The following is a 27,600-nucleotide window of genomic DNA, read 5'->3' on the forward strand; positions in this document are numbered from 1 at the left end:
GACGGTAGTGGCAACATTATGTACAAAATAAGTTTAAAAAACAAGTTACAAACAATGCAAATTAACAAACAAAAAAAACAATCAGTTGGGGGCACGTAAAACATCTGCCTTCTTCTCCTGCGCCATTTTACCAACCAACAATGCAGTTTCAAAAAAATGCCTAAAAAATAAGAATAAGAAGCAAATAATTAAAGAGCAGCAGTAAAATAACAATAGTGAGGCTATATACAGGGGGTACCGGTACAGAGTCAATGTGTGGGGGCACCGGTTAGTCGAGATAATACAGCGTATATGCAGTACATGTAGGTAAAGATATTGAAGTGACTATGCATAGATGATAACAGAGTAGCAGCAGCGTACAATAGTGTGTGTGTGGGGGGGGGGGGGGGCAAATGCAAATAGTCTGGGTAGCCATTTGATTAGATGATCAGTAGTCTTACCATACGGTAGCAAAGAGAACAGTCTATGAATAGGGTGGCTGTAGTCCTTGGCAATAACACCAAATGTTGGTGACTGTAGAATTCCACTCTCCATTTTCTCCCTGAAGGCTGCATAAATTGGGTGTATTGGCAGCCTAAAAACAATGCTGCATGTATTTGCTTCCGGGAAGATCCTGGCAGCCTCATTCTCTTGTTTGTGTAAGAACTGTAGCAGTGGCTCCACTGGCAATCCCAGCCTAGGAACTCTGAAATGAATAAACCGGGATTAAAGGGTAGGGTGGGACATTAAAGTCCATAAGTAACACTACACTCTAAGTGTAAGTAGTTTGTGATTTGATTTACTGTAGCTATTACATTCTTAGGGAGCCCATGGAAGAATAAGGCTATAAAATGGTGTCCCACAGTTGAGAGTGATTAGGTGATATATTTTACTGACGTGGGCCGTGTTACTTCAATGATCATGGTTTTGCATCTAACCTTCCACCTCCAGCTGCCAGTCCCTCCAGAAACATATGACTCTGCTCTCTATTGCTCTTTGATTGGTACCAGGTGGGGAGCGCGCTGCTTTGAAGAGAGAAGCTATGTCTTTGGCCAAAAGAAGCTTCTCAGCGTAGATGAAAACCTCTCTGAAGAGGCTTGAGTCTCTATTCATGTAAGGCAGGAGACCTAGACACTCCAGACCCCCTTTGAATCTATAAAGTAAAACAAGTCAATGAATTTGCCTTGAAGAATTTAACTCAGCTTATGAGATTCCTTAGATATCTGGAAACTCACTGCTCAAGAGCATCCCGTAGCCTGCTTTCTAAGTAGAACTTTGTGGCTGACTCCACCAGGGAATCCCTCTCCTCCAAGTTGCAAGAAAGCTGCATGAAAGCCATTTTTGCCAATCAGGTCCCTCAAATATTGCAGAGGAATGGATGGCGCTCATTAGCGGCCGGAGATATTCTCTTGAGGGACCGCCCTCATCAGCTGCCCCTTTTGCATCAGCATCCCTACAAACCACGTCTATTTTTGCCTTTGGATTAAAGCAGGCTCCCTTAAAGCTTCTCATTGCACAATCATAAACGTTGTCCCTCCTCACGTTCATTGGGTTGGCATCAGGGGCAAAAGCAGAGTCAACCTTGCTGCTCATTAACTTCAGCAGTGTTTGGAGGTCAACTACATTCAGAATAATAAAGCTCAGATACTTCCCACAATTCATCTGCAATAACAAGACATTTCATTATTCTCATTGTTATCATCGACAACATCAACAGACGAGAGTGGACTCCATGGAGGGGAGGCCACAAATTGTGGTGAAGGTGGATGATAAGCCTCGGGGAATGGTGGAGGGGAGGCTACAGGAAGTGGTATAGGTGGAGGGGCCACAGGAAGTTGCACTGGTGGAGGGGGGGGGGCCACAAGACGTGGTGCAGAAGTGTAGCCTCGTTTGTAGACGTAGGCTGTAAAAGGCAATGTCAAGGTATTCTGAAAATGATTTCCAGAAAGAAAATGTAGCCTCATGCATCACTCACTATAGAATGTAATCAATGTGTAGGTCAAGAAGACATTTTAAGGATGCGTGTAGCTCTATTTTTTGAAAATCATATTTTCATGATGTATTGCATTCAACAAGCAGACAGTGTTTTCTCCTCCATGGTCCGTCCTAACTCTGGAGGGAACGCCATATCTGGAGACGGCACTCATGAAGAAATCCATTGCAGTTCTGCTGCGATTGTTGCAGCAGGCAAAATATTATATCAACATCCAAAATGTGGAACCATGTTAATGAACAATCTACCGCGGATCACAACTATAAGAACTTCTGTCAGCCCTCTAAAGGCTCCAACAAGGGTTTGTTCTAAGCTGCTTCCTGCAGCGGAAGATGTGTGATTACAATGTCTACTTCAACTGGAAAAATAACCATGTTTATCTTGATGAGTCAAGAGGACAGACTCTCCTGTTTTTCACACTTAGGCACAAATACTTTGCTCCAACTGTTTTTGCCTCGGTGTGTCCTCAGTATGAGCATGTTTGTTCATTTCATAATGCCGATATTCTATCAATCACAGAAGTAGCAGAAACACAATAAAACATTTATCCACATAAGACACACATGGTATCAAGGGCCATTGCTTGCTAAACTGAACTGTTAATTGTTGATGAACAATTAAGAGATGTTACGATGTACAACTTCTCACCAGTGATGTAGATAATCACAAAGGTTATCAGTTTGTGGTTTCCATCAAGGTGCCATAACGAGCTTGGCCAGCAACACGGTATGACCTTCTCTGCAGCCCCTGCGACATGGTTCTGAGGACAGTCGCCCTCGGGTTAACGCGAAGCATGCTGTCCCTCACTCTGTGTCTCTGCACCCGGATTGCCAATGCCCTTGGCTGTGCTCGAACAGCCTCCGGTCCGAGTTTGTCGTACCCAGCCACCAAGTCCTTAATCTTTTCATCCAGAGCTAAGTCAGACATGTCAGAATATAACGGTGCATGTGACAGATTGAAGTGTCTCGGGAAAATTAAAAAGAGTAACAATGGCCAAGGATGAGGTCATTTTAAAGTCCTGTCTTGATTGTAGTCATTCTAAATTGTTTGACTGGTAAGAAACTGAAAACCATATAAAGCATTACTCCCAAACACAACTGACCTTAGATGACTGTTTGACTGTTAATCGGGACACATGTAGAATATCTGCCATCTGAGACACACAAAGCACAGGACATCAGAACCCTCAGTTGCTCTTCAGTGATAGCATAAACAAGGTGCCCCTCCTAGTTCCTCTCCAAGTCCAAGGAACCGGAACTGGCTGTAACAATAATTCAACACTGTGTTTAGGCTACATAATGTATTGTGACACAGCCCACCTCCCTCATTCCAAAACAATTTTAAATTATATTATTTAAATATTGAATTTTAAAGCCAAGACATAAATAGAAATGTTAACCAGATCGAATACAATAGGCAGCAGGAGAATGATATATAATATATAATTAGCATCATCAACAGGGGGAACGCTAATGAGTGTACGCTGTAAACTATAAAAATAATTCATAAGACTTGTTCATAAAGGAAACATTTGTTCATAAGAAGGGCCTGAGATCAAAGTCAATATTCAGACCACTAGGGGTCAATGTTTTTAGATAGATATCCAGTAAGCCTCCCTTTGTAGTAGTAGGATCTCGATGTTACCTCCTTTCCTTGGTAGAGCAACATGCTCAATGCCTGTGTATTTGAGGGAGGAGATGGGATTGTTAGCTTCAACAAAGTGTGCTGCTACTGGATATACAATGTTCTTACACCTGATTGAGCTGCGGTGTTCAGCTATGCGTTGTTTTAATTGTCTTTTTGTTTGTCCTACGTAGGCTTTTCCACACGAACAGGTGATGAGATAGATTACTCCCTTTGTCTTGCATGAGATGATACCCCTAATAGGGATCTTTCGACCTGTATGTGGGTGTCTGAAGAAAGACGTTTTTATAGTGCTATTGCATTGTGCGCATGAGCCACATTTGAAGTTCCCATTTGGGATAGGTGTCAGGAGTGTCTGAGTGGGCTCAGGGTGCATGTCAGATCTCACCAAACTATCTCCAATATTGTGACCACGCTTAAAGACCACCAGCGAAGCCGTGGTGTACTTAGTGCAAAAGATTGATTGATTTTTTTGTAATTCCTCTCTTGGTTTTTGAGATATTTTCATCATTACAGCATAAAGAGTTTTGTCCTTGTAGCCTCTTTTGAATTTCTGTCATTTTTTTAGCATTGATGTCAAAGTCTGACTGGTGGCCACAGATTCTTTTAACCCTGAATAACTGGCTATATGGTAGACCATTCTTGAGGGGAAGGGGAGGGATACTATCCGCACATAGCATGGTGTTGCGATCTGTGGGCTTTGTATGTAAGTCTGTGAGTAATGCATCATTCTCTTTGATAATCCATAAATCCAGGTAGTTAATTTTTTCCTCATCAACCTGCATGGTGAATTTGAGATATTCTGCACTCTCGTTTAGTAGAGTTTGGAATTCATTTAGCTCCTTCCCAGAGCACAAAGACATCATCTATGTATCTCTCCCATAGAAGTATTTTAGAAAGTAAGGGGTGTGTCTGTTTTATAAAGGAATGCTTCTTAAAATTGTCCCACATATAGGTTTGTATAGTTGGGGAGAAAAGGGGAGCCCATGGCTACACCTTGAATTTGAAGGAAAAAGTCTGACTCAAAGACAAAGTAGTTATGGGCTAATACCAGTTCAGTAAGTTGTAAGATGCAATCAATGAATGGAGCAAGGGTCGAGTCTCTCTGCTGAAGGAAGTGTTGCATAGCCTCCAAGCCTCCAGTGTGTGGGATGTTAGTGTACAAGCTCTCCACATCAAAAGTGGCCAGCAGGGTGCCCTGTGGTATCATTCCTAAGCCAATCAATGAGATCATGTGACTAGTGTCTTTGACATAAGATGGGAGATTCTCAACCATCGGTTTAATGTGGTAATCCAAAATTTTAGAAATGTGGGATGTCACAGAGTTGATTGCTGCTACATTGGGTCCACCTGGAGGAGGAGACACGTGTTTGTGTAATTTAGCAACTGTATAGAAAGTTGGTATCATCGGAAATTTCACACATAGAAATTAGGCAGTGGGTTAATTACTTCCTGTTATGATTTTCCAGATTTTCCTCAGGGTTTCGCCTGCAATATCAGTTCTGTTATACTCACAGACAATATTTGGACAGTTTTGGAAACTTTAGAGTTTTCTATCCAATACTAATAATAATATGCATGTATTAGCAACTGAGACTGAGGAGCTGGTCGTTTACAATGGGCACCTTTTCATCCAAGCTCCTTGCCTGCCTCTGATGGGGTGACCACACAGGGTGGCTGGACCTGCCTTGGGCTCAGGGTTGAGGCCGGGTCTGGAATCAGAGGTGGTAGATCTGTGGAGTCCAGCAGCAGCACGGTCAGGACTGGTGCTGGGTCGGGAGGAGTACCCTAGAAAGGAGTTTCTTGAACGCCCGTTCTGGAACCCAGTGCTGTGGCAGGATCAAGATAGTATTGGCCCTTGGGAGATGGTGTGATTTGTGGACTTGGGGCTGCAGCTTGGTCCCCCGATGGGCCGGGTCAGGCCTGGATGATTCTTTGGGTGTAGCAGCAAGCGGGTCAGCTCTGCACTGGCACCTGCGGGATAGATTGGCACCGCTAAGTGACTCCAGTGATGGCAGATGACGGGTAGACTGGATGGCCGGCAACTGCTGGGTCAGCTGGGGTTCTAGTAAAGAGGCCCGTGGCTCCTGGCTGGGCGGGGGTGCTGACTGAGGCTCTGGCTGGATTGCCATCCTATCCATTAGCTGAGGTGCTGGCTCGAACACGGATGGGGACCAGACTAGCTCCAGGCCAGGGGTTCGCTGGGCCGGCTCGGGTGGCGACAGCAGGAACACTGGGCCACAGGCTGGCAGTAGAACTGCAGGGTGACCGGTGGAGCCGGGTGTCAGGGAAGAGGTTCCTGTGTAGCCATTTAGAGCCCTGGTAGCTCTCTGCGAGCTGGAGGACGAGCTCCTGCATCAGCCAAGCGATGTCTGAGGTCAGCAATCTGCCACATAAAGCAGAGGGGCCATAAAATCCAAGCTTTGGAAGGCCTGTGGACTCCTGAGGCTCCAGAAAGGGGACATATTCCAGTCTGTAGTTGTCTGTATACCCCGGGGCCGTCCTTCTCTGGACTGCAGGCGGGATGTATGGCAATTAACCTGTGTGCTATTCTCTGGAGGCAGCCACAGTTGTGCTAGCAAAGTGACAAATCCGTCTCGAAGGACCATGAAAGAGTTGGGCTGCTCTCCAGTTGGGCTTTTCTGTATCCAACTGACATTTCCCGGTCAGAAGAATAAAGCAACCTCACAACAGAGCTACACATAGGGACATTTATTTTCAGAGGACAAATGAGGTGAATGTTTCTGTCAGGTGTCGGGCCCCCTAGAAACCACCTGACCCTGGCAACCTATCAGTAGCCAGGTCGCAGACGTCACTGGGAGTTTGGGGAGTCAGTTTATGATCCTTCAGTCTCTCTGGCATTGTTGGGGGATGGGTGGAGTGAGGTGAGAGATGAGATTACAGAGGAACAGGACCACATATACAATCTATCTATCCATATCAACCTATTTTGCACTGCGTCCTGATACAGCCTAATATTGACCTGTATGTATATTTGTTATCCAGCGCTGACTTCGAAGTGTCCGTCACTGATAACATCCCTTCTGTGGGTTGGAACCCCGCAGTCTGCTCAGCTCTGATTGGCACCTCGTGGTGCTGGATCATCCCTTGTTCTCACATCCATCTGCAGTGACCTGGAGCAGGACCAATATTCCCCTTTGTTATCACCACCCCCACCACCGCACTTCTCCCCTGCATCTGTTCCTTTACTTTCTTTCCTCCGTGGAATACTAAAGAAAAAAGCCAAACAAACACACAGAGGCGGACATTTTGTCTCCTCCATCTCTCCCTTTTCTCTCAGGTTGGTGTCAGTTACCTGGGTCCATATAATGCTTCAATATGCTTCAATCTGGCAAATGGCTGTCAAATTGAAAGGAACATCCGTGACTTGGTACCTTTGAGATCAGTGGAAGCTGATTGGTCGAGCCATAGGAGGACACGCTCATTGTAAAGGCTAGAATGAGAAAATGGAACGGTATCACACATTTATAAACCACATGTTTGACTCTGTTCCATTTATTCCATAGTAATGTCCTCCTATAGCTCCTCCCACCAGCCATGAGAAGGCTGGTATCCTCTCATTTAATCATAATTGGGCATTTTGGGAAGACATATGGAGGTGTGCCTATTAGTAAATCTGGACTCATAGCTCCTCATTTTACTGTAATTAAGTCACAGCAGATTTCTGGCTCGTACTGTGGAACTAGATGAAACCACCTTAATTCTGTAAAGGGATTCATTGATGTCCCAGCTGCCTAACAGAGATAGTGCAAGAGTGCTTTTTCCTATTCTGTCAGGGTTTCATTTTCTATTAGGTTTTCAACACAATATCTCTCCTGCTCTTTATTTGTTAATTAACGTAATCTGTATTGTACTAAAAAAAGTTTTCATAAAAGTGTAAATTTGACCAACTAAATTGTTAAAACTAAAACAATGTAACTAATAATGGCATCTTTATGCTTTCATTAATAAAAGAATGATAAAAATACTCTTTCAAAATGCCGATGTTTATTTAGTTATGGATCCACAATGAATTACTATGGAAATAAATATCCTCCAATCCTCTATATGTAATTATTGGCAGAGAGTAACGTCATATTTTTCGATATACTGTAGACCTTCCGTAGGCGACATGAGTCTCACTAGTGTTGAGTAATGTGCTGTTAAAAGTGGTGTGAGTTTTATTTATATAAAGAGCAGATTGAAGTTAGAAGCAATAGCTTACAACTATTTTAGCACAGTTTTGTGCTACTCTGAGACAAGCATTGGGACTGGTCTTGATAAATCAATGAGATTTTGGGGTATTGGTTAGAATAGAATTAGAAAATTGGGGTGTAGAAATGTTATGCTCTTAGTGTAACGTTTATTTAACTAGGCAAGTCAGTTAAGAACAAATTCCTATTTACAAGGACAGCCTACTCCTTCCTCCCTGTCGGGGAATTGAACCCCGGTCTCCTGCAGGACACTGGATTCTTTAGCTAAATAGCCCAGTACTGTACTCCCGACCGTCATGTTTTACAGCTCCATATTTTCACAAAAGTGTTCTGCAAAGGGTTATCCTATGGTGACAACCAAAAAAACCCTTTAGGATCTTGATAGCACCTTTTTTTCTAAGGATTTAGAGATGATTTGTGACCATAGTCATATCAGTGCTTCATCCCAATTCGAATGAAAAGCTGCAAGTAACCTCAGCAAACAGAAGGCCATTGTCACATGAGATCTGCTCTAAGACCTGACCATTACCATCAGGTGAGCGGAGACGAGGAGAATTCTAATGGAGTGTTTAAACAGGGCCTTATCAGTAGTCCATGAAATTGTAGATAGAGCGTTGGACTAGTAACCGGAAAATTGCAAGTTCAAACCCCCGGGCTGATACGGTACAAGTCTGTCGTTCTGCCCCCGAACAGGCAGTTAACCCACTGTTCCTAGGCCGTCATTGAAAATAATAATTTGTTCTTAACTGACTTGCCTAGTTAAATAAAGGTAAAAAAAACACACAACATTTTTTTTAGATAAAGTATACAGATAAGAGTGGAATTCTAACCGGCAGACCTGGGTTCAAACATTATTTGAAATCTTTCAAATACTGAGCGTTTGCTCTAGCCTGCTTGGAATACCAGATGGGTGGGGTTTGTAGTTTTGGGACTTATTGGTCCATTGAGCCAGGCAAGCTCAATCAAGCACATAACAAGTCATTTAAAAGAATCATATACATGTTGCACCAAAGTATGTTATCAGGAGGTATCTAAACTTTAACAAGTTGATGATGAACCAGGTAGTATGAAGAGATCTTTATCACTTGGAGGAAGGGATCCAAATCTAATTACACATCTAATCGTATGTCACTCACTGCCCTGCATATTGAGAGCTTGGAGTCAGGAATCAAAATATGCATCATGCTTTATATTGGCATCACGAATGCAAGTTTGAATGATCGGCATGTGTCAAATAAGTGTGTCTGAAGATGTAAACTCTTGATGTTTAACATGCCTATGGCATACAACATAATAATGTATAGACAAGGTGTTGTTCATTGTTAATTAATGGTATACATTTTGATGCTATGCCTGTAAGGGTAGAGAGATGTTGATGCGCTTCACATGATCTTATACCCTAAGGTGATTGAGGGTCCAGTTAGAGCATTGCATTATTGGATGTTACAGTACATTTCTTGGTCTAGTAGAGGTATTGAAGTAAAGGCAGAACATTCTTCTTGGTAAAGGAGGAGGAAAGGAGGTTGTTATGATAAAGCAGGATGATTGCCACTCAGAGTATAAATAATGTTTTAAAAAGAATGTCAGAGGTGGAATGTAGAATGTGTATGGGGAGCAAGGAGGGACAAACTTCAGTGAAAAACAGTCTCATACTGTATGCATATGTACCCCTGATAAAGCTCAGATTGCACCCAGCTCCCTCCCTCTGATGTGGAGTTAGATCAGGAGTGCGGGTGGGAAAAGCAGAACTTCTAATTTAGTCTGACCAGATCAAAGAGTGACGCACGACGCAAGAGGAAATGGAGAAAGGTGTGGAGATGCAGAGAGAGTGGGCGGGGTCACTCTGTTACATCATCAGGCTAAATCTCCCTGCTCCAACATCACTGACTTCTCTCCTCCTTTGGCCTTCACCACCTCTTTCAACTCTTTTTCCGGTGCTGTGGAGAGTTGAGGTTGTGTCCAGAAAAGGGATGAATCGCTAGCACTACCTACCCACTGTCCTTTTCCCACCCCGATACTGTCCTTGCAGGAATTCCAGATTAGAATATTAAGTTGTCCAGACAGGTTGTTCATCAAACTGATGCACAATGTGTCTATTCTGTTTCTTGGCAGGGTATGAAAGGAGTGTTAACACTTGAAATCCATCTTCCTAGCCAAGTTAACTCAGCCGTTAGCAGACAGGCAGGGGTCGGCTGATCTCACCACCTCACTGTAATAGAAAATACATATTAAAAGAAAAATAATGGCAGTGAAATAGTATATCCAGCATCCCGACTTAGGGCATAGTGTTTAACTAGTTTGATCTTTTATTTCCTTCAAACCCTGATTCTCGTATGCTCCAAAAAATGTGGTAATTGAATTTACTGTGAGACGCAGCTTTTCTAAATGTAAACTCTATTCAAAAGTGTTTCTGGACAGTTGCATTTGAACCACTCTCTTCTCTTCCTTTAAATCAAGTTAACTGAACAGTAACCTCTTGTAAACTGCCAAATCAGTTCTCCCCATTCAAACAGTCGGGACATCCCAGAAAGGAGAAACGAGGAGGAGGCAGATTTCTCAGGGAGACTTCTCAGTTCTAGGACGTCGATGTATTGATGAACCTTAAAGCAACTCCAAGGGTGAAAATCCCATCCGAGAGAATTGACAGAGGAAGAGTGAGGGAGGAGAGAGCGCGATGGAAGGCTTTATATTTGTCTCCTCTCCTCTCGCAGGCCATCCTCATAAACGGCGCACGAATAATAAATACAGAGCAGACATAAACCCAGTCTTCTTCCGTTGCACCAAATGGATTGCTTTGACTGGTGCGTGACCTTCCCTCAGACAATGTTGCTGTGTGATGTCATCACTTTTCTGTGAGAAGATGCAATGCTAGATGGTAACAAACAAAACAAAGAGATAGATAGGCCCACAGTTGCTATTGTTGTCTGTACTTACATGATTTATACATAGAGTATATACATTCACATTGTTGTATGTGTCTATGGTGTGTACGCTATGTTTGACATGATTTTTTTTTTTAAGTGTATCCCTTTCCTGCAAATGATAGAACAAATTTGAGAGACTATCATCACTACCATCATGTCATTGTTTTTACCTAACACATCCCCATAATATATGCAAATAGAACAGATACTGTGAAGTTGATTAAAAAATGCACTCAGTGCCATGCCTGAAGAGGGTAATTTTCAACCTCATAGCGTAAATGTTGACACTGATGTCACACTGGATGTGTTTCAAAAACCATTTTCCGAAGCTTCTGATGTATCGTAATTACAATTAATGAGATGCATATCCTTCAGATATATATGGGCTGTGATGTTTTTTCTTGAAAATGATCCACTCCACAAGGGCCAGGTCACAGGCTAAAAATTGTATCTAATGGTTTCTATGGCCCTGTTGTAGGGCAGCACCATATAATGAGCAAAATATATATATTTTATCTCGACTTTCTGCAACTAGGACTAGGGAGCAGAAACGGACTGGCCATTAGGCAGCAAGGGCAATTGTCAGATAGACCAACCTATCTTTGTGCAGAATTATAATTGTTTGGCTAATAATATTATAATGGGAGCCTTGAGGAAAACATGTGGCTGGTGTGGGGGCCTGGAGGAAACAAATGGGCTGGTGTTAGAAATGTGTGGGCCTGTTTTGGTCCCAATCTGTCCCTGCCTGACAGATGCTCCTATTTTCAGTCAGTTGCTAAATATCTATAATTATTTGACTACACAAATGAGTCACTAGGGAAGTTCAGGTGGATTTTTGAAGTATTCTCCCTGAAAAAGTAGTACAACATCAATATGACAAATTCCTGTTTTGAATCGGTTTGAGGCAGTTTCAGACCCGAGTTAAGCGTGCATAAATGGAACATAATTCCCATTTTTAATTTCTCTCTACGCAATTCTGACCTTGAATTTATAGTTTTGATATAAGCACTTCTCAGTAGTTTTTTTATTTTTTATTTTATTTCACATTTGTTTAACCAGGTAGGCTAGTTGAGATCAAGTTCTCATTTTACAACTGCGACCTGGCAAAGAAAAAGCAAAGCAGGATAAAGCAAAGCAGTGCAACACAAACAACAACAGAGTTACACAAGGAATAAACAAGCGTACAGTCAATAACACAATAGAAAAAAAGAAAGTCTATATACAGTGTGTGCAAATAGGGTGAGGAGGTAAGGCAATAAATAGGCCAAAGTAGCAAGTAATTATAATTTAGCAAATTAACATTGGAGTGATAGATGTGCAGATGATGATGTGCAAGTAGAAATACTGGTGTGCAAAAGAGCAGAAAAGTATATAAAAACAATATGGGGATGAGGTAGGTAGATTGGAAGGGCTATTTACAGATGGGCTATGTACAGCTGCAGCGATCGGATAGCTGATGTTTAAAGCTAGTGAGGGAAATATAAGTCTCCAGCTTCAGCGATTTTTGCAATTCTTTCCAGTCACTGGCAGCAAAGAACTGGAAGGAAAGGCGGCCGAAGGGGGTGTTGGTTTTGGGGGTGACCAGAGAGATATACCTGCTGGAGCTCGTGCTACAGGTGGATGATGCTATGGTGACCAGCGAGCTGAGATAAAGGGTGACTTTACCTTGCAGGGTCTTGTAGATGACATGGAGCCATTGGGTTTGGTGATGAGTATGAAGCGAGGGCCAGCCAACGAGAGTGTACAGGTCGCAATGGTGGGTAGTATATGGGGCTTTGGTGACAAAAGGGATGGCACTGTGATAGACTGCATCCAATTTGTTGAGTAGGATATTGGGGGCTATTTTGTAAATGACATCGCCAAAGTCGAGGATTGGTAGGATGGTTAGTTTTACACGGGTATGTTTGGCAGCATGAGTGAAGGATGCTTTGTTGCAAAATAGGAAGCCAATTCTAGACTTAACTTTGGATTGGAGATGTTTGATGTGGGTCTGGAAGGAGAGTTTACAGTCTAACCAGACACCTAGGTATTTGTAGTTGTCCACGTATTCTAAGTCAGAGCCGTCCAGAGTAGTGATGTTGGACAAGCAGGTGCAGGCAGCGATCGGTTGAAGAGCATGCATGTAGTTTTACTTGTATTTAAGAGCAATCGGAGGCCACAGTAGGAGAGGTGTATGGCATTGAAGCTTGCCTGGAGGCTTCTTGCTCCTACCTGAGACGCAGATGTCTCATCTAGACACCTGGAAATGCAAATGCGCTACGCTAAATGCTAAATGTACTCGTTAAAACTCAAACGTTCATTAAAACACACATGCAGGGTATTGAATTAAAGCTACACTCGTTGTGAATCTAGCCAACAAGTCAGATTTTTAAAATGCTTTTCGGCGAAAGCATGAGAAGCTATTATCTGATAGCATGCAACACCCCAATATACCTGAAGGGGAAGTAAACAAAATAATTAGCGTAGCCGGCGCTACACAAAACGCAGAAATAAAATATAAAACATTCATTACCTTTGATGATATTCTTTGTTGGCACTCCTATATGTTCCATAAACATCACAATTGGGTGTTTTTCCCGATTAAATCCGTCCATGTATGCCCAAAATATCCATTTGTATAGCCTGTCTGGTTCAGGAAAAAAGCTCCCTTCCAACACGCAACGTCATTTTTTAAAATTATATAAGTTGCCTATATTCTTTGACAAAACACTTCAACCTACTTTTGTAACCCAACTTTAGGTATTTGTAAACGTTAATAAGCGATCAAATTGATCACTGGGCGATCTGTATTCAATAGCAGCTACTCAAGAAAACGATGTCCTTTGAGAAACCAAGGCTGTCGACTCTGCTGATGAGGATGTGGTGATTGACAGAGTTGAAAGCCTTGGCCAAATCAATGAATACGGCTGCACAGTAATGTTTCTTATCAATGGTGGTTAAGATATCGTTTAGGACTTTAAGCGTGGCTGGTAGCAGAGAGGGTATGGTGAGATTCGAAATGGTCGGTAATCTGTTTGTTGACTTGGCTTTCGAAGACCTTAGAAAGGCAGGGTAGGATAGATATAGGTCTGTAGCAGTTTGGGTCAAGAGTGGCCCCCCCTTTGAAGAGGGGGATGACCGCAGCTGCTTTCTAATCTTTGGGAGTCTCAGACGACACGAAAGAGAGGTTGAACAGGCTAGTGGGAAAGTGGGGAAGGCTTGGGCGAGTTGCTGGGGGCGTGCAGTGCTGTTGACCGGGGTAGGGGTAGCCAGGTGGAAAGCATGGCCAGCCGTAGAAAAATGCTTATTGACATTCTCAATTATAGTGGATTTATCAGTGGTGACAGAGTTTCCTATCTTCAGTGCAGTGGGCAAATGGGAGGAGGTGTTCTTATTCTCCATGGACTTTACAGTGTCCCAGAACTTTCTTGAGTTAGTGTTGCAGGAAGCAAATATCTGCTTGAAAAAGCTAGCCTTGGCTTTTCTAACTGCCTGTGTATAATGTTTTCTAGCTTCCCTGAAAAGCTGCATATCACGGGGGCTGTTCATTGCTAATGCAGAACGCCATAGGATGTTTTTGTGTTGGTTAAGGGCAGTCAGGTCTGGGGAGAACCAAGGGCTATATCTGTTCCTGGTTCTAAATTTCTTGAATGTGGCATGCTTATTTAAGATGGTTAGGAAGGCATTTAAAAAAATAACCAGGCATCCTCTACTGACGGGATCGATATCCTTCCAGGATACCCCGGCCAGGTCGATTAGAAAGGCCTGCTCGCTGAAGTCTTTCAGGGAGCGTTTGACAGTGATGAGTGGAGGTTGTTTGACCGCTGACCCATTACAGATGCAGGCAATGAGGCAGTGATCGCTGAGATCTTGGTTGAAGACAGCAGAGCTGTATTTAGAGGGCAAGTTGGTTAGGATGATATCTATGAGGGTGCCCGTGTTTATGATTTTGGGGAGGTACCTGGTAGGTTCGTTGATAATTTGTGTGAGATTGAGGGCATCAAGCTTAGATTGTAGGATGGCTGGGGTGTTAAGCATGTTCCAGTTTAGGTCGCCTAGCAGCGCGAGCTCTGAATATAGATGGGGGGCAATCAGTTCACATATGGTGTCCAGAGCACAGCTGGGGACAGAGGTGGTCTATAGCAGGCGGCAACGGTGAGAGACTTGTTTTTAGAGAGGTGGATTTTTAAAAGTAGAAGTTCAAATTGTTTGGGTACAGACCTGGATAGTAGGACAGAACTCTGCAGGCTATCTTTGCAGTAGATTGCAACACCGCCCCCTTTGGCAGTTCTATCTGAAAATGTTGTAGTTAGGGATGAAAATGTCAGAATTTTTGGTGGTCTTCTAAGCCAGGATTCAGACACAGCTAGAACATCTGGGTTGGCAGAGTGTGCTAAAGCAGTGAATAAAACAAACTTAGGGAGGAGGCTTCTAATGTTAACATGCATGAAACCAAGGCAATTACGGTTACAGAAGTCATCAAAAGAGAGCGCCTGGGGAATAGGAGTGGAGCTAGGCACTGCAGGGCCTGGATTCACCTCTACATCACCAAAGGAAAAGAGGAGGAGTAGGATAAGGGTACGGCTAAAAGCAATGAGAATTGGTCGTCTAGAACGTCTGGAACAGAGAGTAAAAGGAGGTTTCTGTGGGCGATAAAATAGCTTCAAGGTATAATGTACAGACAAAGGTATGGTAGGATGTGAATACAGTGGAGGTAAACCTAGGTATTGAGTGATGATGAGAGAGATATTGTCTCTAGAAACATCATTGAAACCAGGAGATGTTGCATGTGTGGGTGGTGGAACTAATAGGTTGGATAAGGTTTAGTGAACAGGACTAGAGGCTCTACAGTGAAATAAGGCAATAACCACTAACCAGAACAGCAATGGACAAGGCATATTGACATTAAGGAGAGGCATGCTTAGTCGAGTGATAAAAAGGGTCCAGTGAGTAGTGAGGTTGGTCGGGGTCAGGGCGATTCAGACAGCAAGCCGGGCCATCGGTAGCAAGCTAGCATAGGATGGAGGTCTGTTTTTAGCCACCTCGTGCGTTTCCGTCGGTAGGATTAGTGGGGTTCCGTGTGGTAGCGGGGATCAATCCAATTCCCCCAAAAAATAAAAAATAGATATAGTTATAGAGGCCCAAGAAAAAATACAAATAATTGTCTGATAGATCTATTCAGATAGCAGCCGATAAGACAGCTAATGATTAGCGGACCGCAGATGGGCGTTCAGGTAACGTCGCGACGGAGGAGCCAGCAGGATGACTCCCTCGGGCAGATAACGTCGGTAGTCGAGTTGTGAAGGCCCGGTGGGGCTCCGCGTTGGCAGTAAAACAGGTCCGGATAGGTGATTGTAGCCCAGGAGTGACTGATGGAACTCTTCAGCTGGCTAGCTCCGGAATAATTGATGTTTGCTCTGGCATCGACGTAAGCCGATAGTCACACGGATAGACCGGAACATACCGGATCTATTTTTCTCTCCATGTCCCCGGATTTCAACCGCAAGCTCTGGACAGCTAGCTAGCTAGCCAGAGCTTGCGGTTGAAATCCAGGGACATGGAGAGAAAAATAGATCCGGTATGTTCTGGTCTGAGCCGCGCCGTACAAAACTGGCGATAGATTTTCGAGCTAAAGGATAGCTGATGACCACAAACCGTGGTTAGCTGAATACTAACAATTAGCCAGTAAAGAAGCTAACTAGCTTCTGGCTAGCTTCTGATTAGCTTCTGGCTAGCTTCTAGTTAGCTTCTATGGAGGATTACAGATTTGAGGTAAATAATACTTTCTATTTTTATGAATTGGTGAGGCGGGTTGCAGGAGAGTGTTTTGAAGATGAGTTTATGGAAAATAAAAAAATATATATAAAAAGGTATGCGAAGAAAGTTGTAAATATAGCAACAGTGAGAGACTTATTTCTGGAGAGATTCTTTTTTTTAATTAGAAGCTCGAACTCTTTGGGCATAGACCTGGAAATTATGAAAGAACTTTGCAAGCTATCTCTGCAGTAGATTGCAACTCCTCCCCCTTTGGCAGTTCTATCTTGGCGGAAAATGTTGTAGATGCGGATGGAAATCTCAGAATTTTTGGTGGCCTTCCTAAGCCAGGATTCAGACACGGCAAGGACATCAGGGTTGGCGGAATGTGCTAAAGCAGTGAGTAAAACAAACTTAGGGAGGAGGCTTCTGATGTTAACATGCATGAAACCAAGGCTTTTTCGGTTACAGAAGTCAACAAATGAGAGTGCCTGGGGACACACAGGGCCTGGGTTAACCTCCACATCACCCGAGGAACAGAGGAGGAGTAGGATGAAGGTACAGCTAAAGGCTATCACAACTGGTTGACTAGTGCGTTGGGGACAGAAAATAAAAGGAGCAGATTTCTGGGCATGGTAGAATAGATTCAGGGCATAATGTACAGACGGGTATGGTGGGGTGCAGGTACAGTGGAGTTAAACCCAGGCATTTTGTGAAGATAAGAGAGGTTGCATCTCTGGACGTATTAGATATGCTGGGTGAGGACACCACATGTGTGGGAGGTGGGACAAAGGAGGTATCTGAGGCATGTTGAGTGGGACTAGGGGTCCGCAGTAAACTAAAAAAACATGATAACTATCCTAAACAACAATATACAAGGCATATTGACATTTGAGAGAGACATAAAGTGAGGCATAAAGCAATCACAGGTGTTGATTGGGAGAGCTAGCCAAGACAACAACGCGTAAGACAACAGCAGCTAATCAGCTAAGACAACAACAACAGGTAAAATGGCTATGAATGGGTAGAGAGGGTCAGTTAACTACACACAGGGCCTGAGATCGAGGCTGGGGCCGAACGATAAACACAAAATTAACAAAATAGAGTACCGTGATTAATGAACACTTCAGCAGGCATCAGCTATGTAGCCAAGTGATCATGGGGTCCAGTGAACAGCAATAGATGAAACAGAGAAGCAGGGTAGTCTTTACTACCTAGCAAGCAGGAGACACAGCGTTTAAAGTTAGCGGGGCTAGTAGAAGCGCCTGCTCAGCAGATGGAGTTACGTCGGCAGACCAGTCGTGGTGGAATGTCGTGTCGACAAAAGGATCCAGGCCAGTTGGCAAAAGAGGTATTGTGGTTGTAGTAATTTTGTTTGCTAGCTGGGAGATGTGCCTGGCTCACTGCTAACTAGTGCTAGCTTCAGGACAGGGGAGTCAGCCACTATAGCCACTCGGTAGTTGCTAGCTAGCAGTGATGATCCAATGCAAAGGTCCAGAGCTTACGGCAAGGATCTGGTGGAGTAGTGGAATTCTAGCCGTGTTGGGGAAGAGTCCGGGAGGCATCAGCTGTGTAGCTGAGTGATCACTGAGTGGGCCGGGAGGTGGGCCTGGCTCATACCTAGCTTCAGTGGCAACTAGCTAGCTGTGATGATCAGGAGTCATGGTCGAGGGCTTACAGCAGGAATCCGGCATTGTAGTGAAGAAAACAGTCCAATACTGGCAGGCTGCCAAGTGTTGTCCAGGCTAAAAGCGTCTGGAGTCTGTGCCGAAGGTAAAGGCCGCTAGCAGTCGCTGACAATGACTAAATAGCTGGATAGCTTCTGATGGAGATTCTGGCTAAAAGGTCTAAAAATAGCAGATCCGTATCAAATTGGGTGAGGCAGGTTAACGGAAGGTATATTTAATTTAAAATGTAAAATAAATTGAAATACATACAAAAAAAGATGAACAATTGGTACCAATTAGTTGATATTCAGACTTAACTTATGCAGGTGCATAACGGGCTTTGCAGGTGTGGCTCCCTTCCGCACACTGAATAAATGTGATTAAACTGATGAAAACCTTCCCACTTCCTGGCCAACAGATTTTCTCAAGTAGTTTCATTCAATAGGGTTTTCAGTATATTTATCAAAAGCCGTACCTTTAATTGGAATTGTCTTGACATCTTTGAAAAAGGTGCATTCGAAAAGTATTCAGACCCCTTCCCTTTTTATAAATTTTGTTACGTTACAGCCTTATGCTAAAATTGATTACATTTTTTGTTTTCCTCATTAATATACACACAATTTCCCAATAATAACAAAGAGAAAACAGGTTTTTAGAAATGTTTGCAAATTTATAAAAAAAAAAAAACTTCAGACCCTTTTTTTAGACTTGAAATTGAGCTCAGGTGCATCCTCTTTCCATTGATCATCCTTGAGATGTTTCTACAACTTGATTGGGGACCACCTTTGGTCAATTCAATTGATTGGAAAGGCACACACCTGTCTCAAGTCCCACAGTTGACAGTGCATGTCAGAGCAAAAACCAAGCCATGAAGTCGAAGGAATTGTCCACAGAGCTCCGAGCCCGGATTGTGTCGAGGCATAGATCTGGGGAAGGGTAGTAAAAACATTTCTGCAGCATTGAAGGTCTCAAAGAACACATTGGCCTCCGTCATTCTTAAAGGGAAAAAGTTTGGAAACACCAAAACTGTTCCTAAATTTGGCCAGCCTGCCAAACTGAGCAATTGGGGGAGAAGGGTATTTGTCAGGGAGGTGACCAAGAACCCGATGGTCACTCTGACAGAGCTCTAAAGTTCCACTATGGAGACGGGAGAACCTTCCAGAAGGATAACCATCTCTGCAGCACTCCACCAATCAGGCCTTTATGATAGAGTGGCCAGATGGATGTCACTCCTCAGTAAAAGGCACATGACCGCCCGCTTGGTTTGCCAAAAGGCACCTAAACGTCTTTCAGACCATGAGAAACAAGATTCTCTGGTCTGATGAAACCAAGATTGAACTCTTTGGCGCTGAATGCCAAGCGTCATGTCTGGAGGAAACTTGGCACCATCTCTATGGTGGAACAAGGTGATGGCAGCATTACATTTGCAAAAATTTAAAAAATAAAAACTGTTTTTGCTTTGTCATTATGTGGTATTATATATGGATTGATGAGTGGGAAAAAACTATTTTATACATTTTAGAATAAGTCTATAACGCAACAAAATATGGAAGAAGTCAAGTTGGTCTGAATAATTTCCGAATTCACTTTACTAGAATATATATCGAGAGAATGGGTTCAGAATAGGGATCAATGAAAGACACCCATCTACATACATGCATATTCATTTCCTTTTCAACACCAGAGTATTTTTTTATCTACTAATTGATCTTTAATATTACTTTTAGTTAGTTCTGTAATCAAAGATAATAGTTTCAGTATAGTTTTAATTGTTCAAATGTTTTTTGTTTTTTTATTTCAGTTTACCAAATCGTTTTTCAAATGTTTGTTTTTATTTTAGTTTCAAGTTTTTGTTTGCTATAATAACCTTGGTGATGTGACCATGTAATTAATATTCAGCTTGCACTGATGCAACAAATTAAAACATTTACCTGCACAGCCAATTCAAAAGGTCGCAATCAAAGTCATTATATACCTGAGTGTATATGTTGGGATGATGTGCATTCAGATGTCGCTTGAGGTTGTTTTCATTGATGAAATTAACACTGCATGGAGGAAAGCTGGAAATCATGAATATGCTAATTTTATTCATGGGAATAAATCATGGTTAACACTCTCATACCCACATGTAAACATACTATAGTAATATTACACTCAACTGATATGCTACTATTTAATTTGCATATATTCTGTCCATTCCCTTCTCCCATATCCCAATTTCTGCCACCCATGAGTCATAAACCTACATGCCAAGTATATAGCAATATTGTGTTCTCTATAGCTTATCCACCAAGAGCTCTGACCTGCCTCACTGTGACCCTGAACCCTGGACCAGATTCTCCTCGCTGCCGGAGTTCTCAGTTAAACCTCCAAGCCAATTTAAATATCTCAAATCTCTTCCACCCCTCACATTCTCTGCCTCATCCAGATGAAATGGAAGGCACAAAGAGAGTACATAAGGTACAGCACTGAGGAAACAAAAATAGAAGAACCAGCAACAACCCCAAATAAGAACATTACTGGCTTTATAAAAAGAAAACCACTGGGTAAGATTTTTATCAAGAACTAAACACAGATCCAAACCCCAAAACCTTCTGGCAAAAAGTAAACGGCAACACATACCACTCAAAAGTAACAGTGCTGATACACAATGGGAATTGCATTTTATTCTCCAAGACAAGAAAGACAAACAAAACCGTTGACCTCACTCTCTATGGGCAGACACTTGAGACCACTCCCATAGCCAAGTTCCTGGATGTCACACAGAACTGGCAGGGCTGTTCTGGGGTGGAAGTTTGTCATCAGGTCGGCTGAAAATCCATCTTTGAAACCGATGATTCAAGAGGAACGACAAAACCCTCCCAGAGTTTTATCACGCACCCCACTCTCTGTGCTTTAATTATTTTAAAAAATTTTCTGAGCATAACATTTTACGTGGCTTTAACCAACTTTTAACAAGTTAACACATTATCACGTTATTACCATGTCATAACCTTTCCCACTTTTAAATTGCTGCTTATACTCCCGCTGGTATTTTACCCACTTATAGAGGACCACAAAGGCTGCCAGATTCCCTGCATGCTAAAGAGCATGTTTCCATCCCCTAATATTATGAACAATTATGTAACGATATTAAACCTCTCCCCCAACCCAAACGCTTACCATAAACTGGGTCCGTTTACTGTTCCCTAACCTCCAAACCCTTAACCTAAACTGGGTTCGTATCCCCAAACCCAACCCTTCTTTCTTATTTTTCTTACTTTTTTTCTTTAGGCTACATTTAATTATCCAATAAAGTTTGTTTTCACTAAAATCAAGTTGCAGAAGACAAAAGGAGAACTCCAACCCCCATCCCCTTTGTCCCTTGCCAAACCTCATCCTTGACAGGGCAGACACACTGTGAAGAGGGGTAGAAAATGGCAGGAAGCCCTGAGCTATCCCTACAAGGCCCAAGTCCCTTTACTTACAAACTGACTTACCTACTTACTTACAGCTTATAGAAACGAGCAGAAGCTCTGAACTATCTGTTCAGACCCCAGTCATACTTACATGTTATGGATGATCTTCTCTTTTAGTATTTGTCCAGTAGGTTTCCCCAAGGAGAAAGCCCCCACTTATATGTCAAAGATAATAAAACAAAAACACTGTAATGAACTAGAATACCCCACAGTCACTCCCTGACCTACTACACCATAGAGAAACAAAGGCTCTCTATGGTCAGGGCGTGACAGAACCCAGCTGGGTTGGGCACCGGTGCAGAGGAAGGCTCCAGCCTTGGAGAGGGACTGAATGCCATGCCTGGACTGGGAACCGGCGCAAAGGAGGGCTCCAGCCATGGAGCTGGACTGGACGCCGTGCTTGGACTGGCCACCGGCACAGAGGAAGGCTCCTGCCCTGGAGCTGGACTGGACGCCATACCTGGACGCTCCGGACTGTCGACGGTCGCTGGAGATTCCGGACCGTCGCCGGAGGTTCCGGACCGTCGCTGTAGGTTCCGGACCGTCGCTGTAGGTTCCGGACCGTCGACCGTCGCTGGAGGTTCCGGACCTTCGCTAGAGGTTCCGGACCGTGGACCTTCGCTGGAGGTTCCGGACCGTGGACCGTCGCTGGAGGTTCCGGACTGTGGACCGTCGAAGGAGATTCCGGACTGGAAGCCGTCGCCGGAAGCTCTGGACTGGAAGCCGTCGCCGGAAGCTCTGGACTGGGAACCGTCGCCGGAAGTTCTGGACTGGAAGCCGTCGCCGGAAGCTCTGGACTGGACGCCGTCGCCGGAAGCTCTGGACTGGGAACCGTCGCCGGAAGTTCTGGACTGTGAATATGCACTGGAGGCCTAGTGGTTGGAGCCGGCACAGGTGGCACCGGACTGGTGACACGCACTTCAAGGCGAGTGCGTGGAACTGGCACAGGACGTATCGGACTGGGGAGGCACACTGGAGGCCTGGTGCATGGAGCCGGCACAGGTAGCACCGGACTGGTGACATGCACTTCAGGGCGGGTGCGAGGAGCTGGCACAGGATGTACCGGACTGTGGAGGCGCACTGGAGACCTGGTGCGTAGAGCTGGCACAGGACATACTGGGCTGTGGAGACGTACTGGAGACCTAGTGTGTGGAGCCGGCACAGATTTTACCAGACTGATAGCACGCTACTCAGGACGTGTACGGAGAGCTGACTCAGGTGGCATTAAACTGATAACACACTCCTTAGGGCAAATGTTGTGCATTCTCAACAACTCTCTCCATTCTCTCTCCTCCAATATCTCCATCCACTCACTGACGGTCTCTGTTGGTAGAATATTCTGTCATGTACGTGTGGAGAGACGGACTAAGGCGCAGTGGATGTTGAGTTCCACATCATTTATTAATAAAGTAAAACTTAGCTAAATCAATACGCTATTAACGTATATCAATAAACGTGACTACGTGGTGCACATGAAAAAAACACAAAATAACATCCCACAAAAAAAAAATGCTACCTAAACATTTCAGGCTTCAAACAAAGATATAAAACTGTATTTTTTTGTGAAGAATCAACAACAAGTGGGACACAATCATGAAGTGGAACGACATTTATTGGATATTTGAAACTTTTTTTAACAAATCAAAAACTGAAAAATTGGGCGTGCAAAATTATTCAGCCCCCTTAAGTTAATACTTTGTAGCGCCACCTTTTGCTGCGATTACAGCTGTAAGTCGCTTGGGGTATGTCTCTATCAGTTTTGCACATCGAGAGACTGAAATGTTTTCCCATTCCTCCTTGCAAAACAGCTCGAGCTCAGTGAGGTTGGATGGAGAGCATTTGTGAACAGCAGTTTTAAGTTCTTCCACAGATTCTCGATTGGATTCAGGTCTGGACTTTGACTTGGCCATTCTAACACCTGGATATGTTTGATTTTGAACCATTCCATTGTAGATTTTGCTTTATGTTTTGGATCATTGTCTTGTTGGAAGACAAATCTCCGTCCCAGTCTCAGGTCTTTTGCAGACTCCATCAGGTTTTCGTCCAGAATGGTCCTGTATTTGGCTCCATCCATCTTCCCATCAATTTTAACCATCTTCCCTGTCCCTGCTGAAGAAAAGCAGGCCCAAACCATGATGCTGCCACCACCATGTTTGACAGTGGGGATGGTGTGTTGTGTTGCTTTTACGCCAAACATAACGTTTTGCATTGTTGCCAAAAAGTTCAATTTTGGTTTCATCTGACCAGAGCACCTTCTTCCACATGTTTGGTGTGTCTCCCAGGTGGCTTGTGGCAAACTTTAAACGACACTTTTTATGGATATCTTTAAGAAATGGCTTTCTTCTTGCCACTCTTCCATAAAGGCCAGATTTGTGCAATATACGACTGATTGTTGTCCTATGGACAGAGTCTCCCACCTCAGCTGTAGATCTCTGCAGTTCATCCAGAGTGATCATGGGCCTCTTGGCTGCATCTCTGATCAGTCTTCTCCTTGTATGAGCTGAAAGTTTAGAGGGACGGCCAGATCTTGGTAGATTTGCAGTGGTCTGATACTCCTTCCATTTCAATATTATCGCTTGCACAGTGCTCCTTGGGATGTTTAAAGCTTGGGAAATCTTTTTGTATCCAAATCCGACTTTAAACTTCTTCACAACAGTATCTCGGACCTGCCTGGTGTGTTCCTTGTTCTTCATGATGCTCTCTGCGTTTTTAACGGACCCTTGAGACTATCACAGTGCAGGTGCATTTATACGGAGACTTCATTACACACAGGTGGATTGTATTTATCATAATTAGTCATTTAGGTCAACATTGGATCATTCAGAGATCCTCACTGAACTTCTGGAGAGAGTTTGCTGCACTGAAAGTAAAGGGGCTGAATAATTTTGCACGCCCAATTTTTCAGTTTTTGATTTGTTAAAAAAGTTTGAAATATCCAATAAATGTCGTTCCACTTCATGATTGTGTCCCACTTGTTGTTGATTCTTCACAAAAAAATATAGTTTTATATCTTTATGTTTGAAGCCTGAAATGTGGCAAAAGGTCACAAAGTTAAAGGGGGCCGAATACTTTCGCAATGCACTGTAGAAATAATAAACTAGAACACATACAAGCATTGCTGTAGTATACTGTTTCATTTACTGTAGTGTTTTTGAAGAATTTACTGTAGTTTTTTTCTGGACATTACTGTAGTATTTACTACTGTCACGCCCTGACCTACTACAACATAGAGAAACAAAGGCTCTCTATGGTCAGGGCGTGACAGTAGTAAATACTACAGTAAATGAAACAGTATACTACAGTAATGCTTGCAAAAACACTACAGTAAATACTACAGTAATGTCCAGAAAATACTACAGTAAATACTACAGTACAACATACTTCCTTCTATTTTGCTTTGTCATGATTGTGACAGAGGTACTTTTCCAGAAGAAAATCTGGAAATATTAAAGTTCTTTGACAATTTCTTCAACATTCTTGGTCACATATTGACAATCGTTCACTTCTTTAGTCACTGACAAACGTGAGCAGGGGACATTTTTGACCCACCACCTGGATTCGGTCCAATGTAGCAACATTTGAAATGGTGTATTTTTTTTATATTGCATAAAAGTAGAAACTCAGAGCTAGAAATTGTATATCATACAATGCAGTTGAGGAACAATGGGTTATTAATTCTGCTTCGAACGTTGATAAACTTGTAACCCCACTTCTGATAAAATGGTCCTTGAATGTTTTGGTACACCTACTGGAGAGCTCTTTGTCTACACCCATTCAGCATCGTCCACACCCTCTTAAGCCTTAGCCCCACCCATCTCTTTAAGGATTCACATATGAGGCCATGTGCTAAACAGAGTGAGTAAGGTAGTGTAGTAAACAACCAAAGCTTTTAAGACTAAAAATGGTGAAAGTAGTAGCCTACAATAAGGAAAACCTCCAGGTAAAAACACACTTTAGCTAGTCCTTGGCCTATATCCTATGTCATGTTGTTCTGCAGACTATCATCTCTGGTAAACACACACAATATCAAATAAAATCTAAATGTATTTGTCACAAGTACAGGATACAGAAGGTGTAACGGTACAGTGAAATGGTTCCTTGCATAAAAGAAAGTGCCCAGATATACTTACCCAGACTCACTTGTCTAAATTGAAGGGTCATATGAAAGACATGCCATAACGACCCGCCAGCCACATCTAGCTAAGTGGATAGGTCACAATTATCTAGACATGTACAGATGTTCATGAAATACAATAGATGGCCATAATCACCCCAAGACACACCTGTCTAACTTGATGGCTCATGTAATCACCTGGCAAAGTCTGTCTTTTTAATAATATTCTTCTACACAGACGGACATTCATATCATCAGAGCCGTGACCCACACCAGCAGCGCTAGGTCTGATAAGATGTTAATTGGCTTCTGAGATTCACATCCAATTTTGACTGAGAAGAGAGCGGGGGGTTCAAATACAATGATTTACAAAGATTTTCCGCTTGCTGAAGTGTTTCTGTTGACAGTGTTCAAAATGCTGCGCTCCCTAAATATTATCTGAATATTTATAGGTCTTTATACTGTTAGAGCTTTGAATTAAATTAAATACAAGAATGTAATATTATCTGTCACTTTATCTGTACCCAGAGGGATGTGGAAAGTGGGGTAAGTCAGTGTTTAAATATGTACGTTACTGTAAAAGATTGGCAGATATGTGTCTCTGTGGACAGGGAAACAGTCAACATGTCACTGTTACTCAGTTTCCACTCTTTTCTTTCTCTAGTAAGGTAGGATACCAACACTCACTTACTCTCAGGTCAGGTTCACAGTGTGCTTGTTTCTCTACGGGTGGGTAGCTGTGTCATAACGTCCTGTCTTATTTAATTAAGGTCAGTCCAGGGAAGGTGAGCTGGAAAATGTTCCCGAAGCTGGAGGCGTGCCATGTCAAACTCATATCAGAGTGTCCAACTCTCCCTAGCAGGAGAAAGGGCAGCTCGTGGGCGATGCCGGTCTATTCTCTCATAATCAGTTTTTCAATGACTGCTTAGTAGGGAATAAGGGCAGCTGCCACTCTCTGAACTCCATAGGATTGACACCAAGGTCTGTGGTTATCTCCCGCTATAGAGCCACAATGGATTCCAGGAGAGCTCTTCACAGTCCCACTTCACAGTTCCATCATTAGAGGAAAGGGAAATAGTAATATCATACATCAGAATCCGGTGATTGCCATGTGATTACCACATCCATAGAGTCTACACTGAGTGCACAAAACACCTTCCTAATATTGATTTGCAACCCCGTTTGCCCTCAGAACAGCCTCAGTTATGTCAAGTTGGCTGTATATCCTTTGGTTGGTGGACCATTCTTGATACACACGGTGCCTCGACTAACCGGTGCCCCCGCACATTGTGTCTGTACCGGTACCCCCTGTATATAGCCTCGCTAGTGTTGTGTTATTGTTGCTCTTTTATTATTTATTATTATTTTTACTATTTATTTATTTTACTTCAGTAAATTTTTGTAAACGCTTTCTTCACACTTTTTGTTCATAACTGCATTGTTGGTTAAGGGCTTGTAAGTAAGCATTTCACTGAATACCTGTTGTATTCGGGGCATGTCACAAATAAAATTAGAATTTGATTTAATTTGAAACTGTTGAACGTGATAAACCCAGCAGCGTTGCAGTTCTGGGCACATTCAAACCGTTGCGCCTGGCACCTACTACCATACCTCGTTCAAAGGTTCTTAAATATTTTGTGTTGTCCAGTCACCCTCTGAATGGCACACATACACAATCCACGTCTTACTTGCCTCAAAGGTTTAAAATCGCCTTCATCTACACTGATTGAAGTGAATTTAACAGTTGACATCTTTTGTACACTCAGCGTATACTAAAACTATGGTAATCACACAGAAGCTAGATAGAAAGTTGGTTTATCTTACATTTCTTCAATACTGTGCTTTAGTGTAAACCTGAACATGACATAAATCAA

At 43.0% G+C, this 27,600-nt stretch overlaps 1 non-coding gene across 1 annotated transcript; it reads left to right on the forward strand.

Moving 5' to 3' along the window:
• The first annotated feature begins 21,710 nt into the window (after positions 1 to 21,710).
• LOC118941552 lies at positions 21,711 to 21,766 on the forward strand. The gene has a single exon (XR_005037849.1). It is a non-coding gene; the product is annotated as a U7 small nuclear RNA (small nuclear RNA).
• The last annotated feature ends 5,834 nt before the right edge of the window (positions 21,767 to 27,600 follow it).

This window comes from Oncorhynchus mykiss, chromosome 19 (assembly GCF_013265735.2).
Source record: "Oncorhynchus mykiss isolate Arlee chromosome 19, USDA_OmykA_1.1, whole genome shotgun sequence".
NCBI lineage: Eukaryota > Metazoa > Chordata > Actinopteri > Salmoniformes > Salmonidae > Oncorhynchus > Oncorhynchus mykiss.